Source organism: Balaenoptera musculus, chromosome 3 (assembly GCF_009873245.2).
Source record: "Balaenoptera musculus isolate JJ_BM4_2016_0621 chromosome 3, mBalMus1.pri.v3, whole genome shotgun sequence".
In the NCBI taxonomy this organism is placed as follows: Eukaryota; Metazoa; Chordata; class Mammalia; order Artiodactyla; family Balaenopteridae; genus Balaenoptera; species Balaenoptera musculus.
Window position 1 is genome coordinate 164,355,033 of NC_045787.1, and position 6,000 is coordinate 164,361,032.

Sequence of the window (6,000 nt, forward strand, 5' to 3'; positions counted from 1 at the left end):
GCAACTGGGGGACAAATTCTCATTTTCACATGGTCATTGTGTGTGTGTGTGTGTGTGTGTGATGCCTGGAGGGGAGGGAGTTCCTGTGGTGGCTGCAGTTTCATGGTGAGAAATGCCCAAGAGAAGGAAAGAATGGGGCTGAACAGTGGGGACAGTCTGTGGGGAACCCCCAGGCTCAAGGGCTGAACTTGGGAGCCTCTCCTAGGACATGGAAGGACAGCTGGGCTCCTTCTGAGTGAACAACTGCCTGCAACCACAGCATAAAATGCCTCGTGTCCGGAATCCGACACGAACCAAACTATGGTCTTAGCTCTGCTGTACACCCTCTCTGTGGCCTTGCTCAAGTGTCTTAATTTCTCCGAGCCTCAATTCCTCCATCTGAAAAGTGGGACCGAGGCAGATGATGTCGGTGTCCTGCCTGTATCCCCCTTTGCCCTCATGGGTTCCTGTGCACACTTTAGCCTCAGGGCTTTCTCAACTCATATTCTGGCCAAACCAGGAATGCTGAGGAGCTGACGCCCCTGGGAGCAGGCCTCCCACAGTGACACGTGGGACTTGGAGAATAAATACCTGCCTCCCTCACTCTCTGGTGGGACAGCTATGAAGGGCAGCATCTACGCTCTCTCCAAGGGGTCTCCAGGAGGACTGACCCTCAGTTGTCTATGTGGATTTGATAGGAAAGGAAAGATGCAGAACAAATAACCCAGTATAATGCTACAGAGGTCAATAGGTTGGCTTTGAGTCAGACAGAACTGGGTTTGAAGCCCATGTCTGCTGTTTGTAGCTGGGTGGCCTTGGTCAAGTTAGCTAACCTCTCTGAGCCACAGACTTTTCATTCTTAAATTGGGGATAATAATTCCTACCTCACAGGGTTGTTGTAAGAATTCAAGGAAATAGGGACTTCCCTGGTGGTCCAGTGGCTAAGCCTCCATGCTCCCAGTGCAAGGGGCCCAGGTTCAATCCCTGGTCAGGGAAGTAGATCCTGCATGCTGCAACAAAGATCCCGTGTGCCACAACTAAAAAAAAAGAAGAATTAAATGAAATAATGCATGGAGAGGACTTCGCCTGGTGTTGAGTCCTTAGTGGGAGCTCGATGAGTGTGGGTGGTTGTTATTAAAGAGTTGTAGGGAATTCCCTGGTGGTCCAGTGGTTAGGACTCTGCACTTCGACGGCAGTGGGCATGGGTTTGATCCCTGGTTTGGGAACTAAGATCCCTCAAGCCATGCAGCACAGCCAAAAAAAAAAAAAAAAAAAAAGTGTGTGTGTGTGAGAGAGAGAGAGAGAGGGAGACATGCAGCCCTAAGTTGGTAGTCGCACATAGCCTGGGGTATTAGGACTTCATGAATGACAAGGTTTTCTCCAAACAGGTAAGGGGAATGAATATTCCAAGAACATATCAATCAAGGTTTAGCTATAGGAAATAAGGACCAAAATCAGGGAACCTGGTGCTTACAAAACTAAGGCAGAAGGATGGGGCTCTAGGCTAAGCCTATTGGATGACTTACTATAGAACATGACTTCTGAATTGACCCTTCCAGGAGCTTCTGCCTCTGTTATTCACATAGAAAGGTGGGGAATAACACACTGGGAACCACTGACTTCAAGAATACATCACCATAACAAGAATGAATATATGTATATGTGTAACTGAATCACTTTGCTGTACACCTGAAATTAACACAACATTGTAAATCAACTATATGCCAATAAAATAAAAAAAATACATCACCATAATGCATAAGCAAAATCTGGTCCAGCCATGCAATGGAATATTATTCAGGTATAAAAAGGAATAAAGTTCTGATACATGCCATACCATGAGGTTTTGATAAACCTCAAAAACATTATGCTAAGTGAAAGAAGCCAGACACAAAAGGACAAATATTGTGTGAATCCACTTACATGAAATATCTTAGATAGGCAAATTCATTGAGACAGAAAGTAGATTAGAGGTTCCAGGGGCTGGGGATGGGAAAAATGAGGAGTTATTGTTTAATGGTTACAGAGTTTTGGGGAGATGAAAAAGTTCTGAAAACAGATAGTGCTGATGGTTTCACAACACTGAAGAGGTAATTAATACCACTGAATTGTACCCTTAAAAATGGTTTAGGGAATTCCCTAGTGGTCCAGTGGTTAGGACTTTGTGCTTTCACTGCTGAGGGCCTGGGTTTGATCTGTGGGTTGGGGAACTAAGATCCCACAAGCCACGCAGTGTGGAAGAAAGAAGGAAAGAAAGAAAGAAAGAAAGAAAGAAAGAAAGAAAGAAAGAAAGAAAGAAAGAAAGAAAGAAAGAAAGAAAGAAAGAAAGAAAGAAAGGAAGGAAGGAAGAGAGAGAGAGAAAGGGAGAAAGAAAGGAAGAGAGAGAGAGAAAGAAAGAAAGAAAGAAAGAAAGAAAAAAAGAAAGAAAGGAAGAAAGAAGAAAGAAAGAAAGAAGAAAGAAAGAAAGAAAGAAAGAAAGGAAGAAAGAAAGAGGAAGGAAGGAAGAAAGGAAGGAAGACGGAACTTCCCTGGTTGCACAGTGGTTAGGACTCTGAGCTCCCAATGCAGGGGGCCCGGGTTCGATCCCTTGTCAGGGAACTAGATCCCACATGCATGCCGCAACTAAGAGTTCACATGCTACAAATAAAGAGTTGGCGAGCTGCAACTAAGGAGCCCGCCTTCCGCAACTAAGACCCAGCGCAACCAAATAAATAAATATTTTTTAAAAAGAAAGAAAGATAGTTTAAATGGCAAATTTTATGATACTTATATTTTACTACAACTTAAAAAATTAATAGTGTAATATACCAAAAGCCATTGAAGTGTACACTAAAGGGTGAATTGTATGGTACGTGAATTATATCTTGATAAAACTGTTTTTTTTAAAAAGCACATCTCCATGGTTGCAATTTAGAGATTTGGAAGCTACCATCATTGTCACTTGCAACTGCCTCTCAACAAAAGCTAGTGACACTGGTGACTGAAGACAGTAACATCTCTGCAGGAAAACCCAGTGTCTCCACAACTGTGCTTGCTAGACACCACTGCAGCACAATAGAAAGATGACCTCCATCCACTTCCCCCACCCACATCTCAATCTTCCAATTGATAGAATCTCATTGCCCTACAGAAATCTGGCTGCAAGGGAGTCTGGAAAACATAGTTTTTAGCTTTGCAGCCTCTGTAGTGTAGGAGCGCACACTAGGAGGTTGGGATGGTGCTGAGAGTCAATTCATTGTCTTTTGGTTTTGCTTACACAGGATTTTTTCCCTCTTTCAATGGTAAAAGTTCCATATCTCCCCCCTCCAACCTTCGCTCCCTTGTTTTCCATCCAATATAGATTGAATGAGGCTAACTCCACTTTCTGGCTCCAGAGGGGTGAACTATGAGCCAGGTCTGGTCAAGCCACATAATCAATTCCTCTGAAACCATGATTGGCTCAGGGATGGGCACATGACTTGGGATGGACCAATGAGAGACATTATTTTGCAAGCTCTCTTTTTGCTGAAGTTGCTGACCTTGGAAGATGAAAGCTTCTGGGAATTATCTTTAACACCTCCTAGCTAAAAGGGATCCCTTGTAGAGAATAGTAGAGATGATAAATGGAGAGAGACAGAATTCTGATGATATAACAGAACCCCTGGATCCAGCCATTCCTGAATTCCATTACCTCTGGATTTTGTTTTTCAGTTATGTGAGCTAATAGATATTCTTTTTTGTTTAAGACAGTTCAAGTTGCCTTTCTGCTACTTTCTATCAAAGGAGCCCTGAATAATATATGGAGGGATCAGCAAGAGCAAATGTATGGGTAGACATGAACGGCCTAGATTCATTTACTCATTAAATTCTTCTTGATCATCTTCTCCATGTCAGGCCCTTGTGCAGAGTATGGGAAAACAAAGGCCTGGACTGTTTCTTCCTCTGGCTGGACACATTGAGGGGTCACAGGTGAGTAAAGACAATGGCTGCCCAAGCATCAATTAAGAAAACCCAATGGCCAGCTGGTGAGAGTTGGCAGGGATCCACTGCCCTTCTCCCCTGCCTCTGCACATGGTGGAGAGCAGACTGCCCAGTACCAGACCCCAAGCCACCTGGTCCATCAGTTTTGTCGTACAAGGTCCTTGAGAAGCTGATCTCTCTTCAAGGACGGTGCACAAGGCAGACATCATGCTCATCGTAGCACTGACCATGGTGCTGATCTTGAAGCTGACAAACTGTACAACCAGGACACTGAGTATGACCCTGACCACAGTACAACACGATAATATTTCTGACCACAGCATGACCAGGGCAGTGATTGTGACTCTGAGCCACAACACAGCCAGGAAGCTGACCACCACACTGACCACAGCACAGTCAAGAATGACCAGTGGAGACCACAGTGCTGACCCCAGTAGAACCAGGATGCTGAGGGCAGTGCAGATCACAGTTTAATAGAACATTGACTACAGCATGATCAGGATACTGGCAGTGCCACTGACCACAGCTGTGGTTATGTCTACAGCACTGAATGTATTGGCCAGGGTCTAGTCAGAAAAACAAAGCTCACACCAGATAGTTCAATAGCAAGAATTTAATATGGGGATTTAGTTACAGAGGTGTTAGTTAAGCTTTAAGAGCAAATAGGGGACGGTGAATCTACTCTAAAATAGCAAGCCACCGCCTTCCAAGGGCTGAAGCAGCAAAGGGAGGAAGTGTTTACCAGAGTTATGGCCACCTGGCAGGAGCTGAATGAACCATGGTGGGGACCCTCAAAGGGGCTGAGATCACAGAGGCTGAGACAACAGCCACTGCCAGAAACACCCAAACTGGAGAGAGAGGGAGAAATACCCTGGCTTCTTTTTTCTCCGGTCCTCCAATCTCTCTCCAGGCTTCCCATTGCCTGAGCCTAGCCTGGGAAATGTAGTTTGTAGGGATCAAGGGAACCTGGGAAATGTAGTCTTCAGGGGCCATCTCTCCTGATACAGAGCAGGGGAAGGGTGAAGAATGGACCTAAGGGCCTGTTGACCCATGTCAACCACACAACACAGGCCATAGCTTGACCATACAATGACCTCCTCCATGACCAATCCCAAGGAGGACATTGTCCGTGGTTCTGAAACACAGCACTAACAAGGGCAAGGAAAGGGGCAGGGACAAGCAGGGCCCTCCTCCACCCGAGCTGACCACAGCCCACTCTTTGTCAAGAGCTTGTGGGTTCCAACAACCAATACCCCTCTCCTATCCCATGCCTAATGCAGGCTTGGCCTGAGGAGTCAGCAAAAGATCATCTCCCACCTGGGAAAAAGAGGGAGAGGGATGATGAGAGGCCTTTCCTGGCTCAGATTCTGTTTTGTGTCCCACATCCCATGGCCAGTGTCCTCAACCCCACGCTTCATTGTAGTAATGCCCTCTGGGGATTGGGCGCTGGTTAGGTGCTCCGTTCACTCATAAGTCACAGAAGTCCCCAACACCTCAAGAGGAAACAGGCCTCCTAAGAGAAGGAAAGCTCTTTGCCTGGGGTCACATGGCCAAGAAGTGACAGAACCAGGGTCGAACTCCCTCGAAGTCTAATTTCACAGACTCTGCCTCAGTTTCTCTGTTGACTCCTGAGCTTTTTAAAGAGGAGGCCTCTCAATTTCTCTTCTTTGCTACCAGGCCTCCCTCCTACTCCCCCTGCCCCTTGATCCCTCTCCCAACCCCATTTATAACGTAGGAAATGTCCAGGGAGGGTGAAATTGACTACCACGTGAAGGAACCCCCCTCACACTCCCCATCTCCATGAGCCACCCCCATATTGGCCTTGGGGTTCTGGGTCACGACCCCAGCTACCCTCTCGGGGGCCGGCTTCCACACACACACACACACACACACCCCTCCACCCCACCCCGCCCCGCTTCGCCGACCACAGACCCCACTCCGTCGGCGCCCGAAGATGAGCTGGGGGCGGGGCGGGGGGCGGAGCCCGCAACAAAGACTCGCAGCGAGCGAGGGGCGGGGGTGGGGCGGAATCCCAGCCGCCGGCGAGGCGGGGGAGGCGGC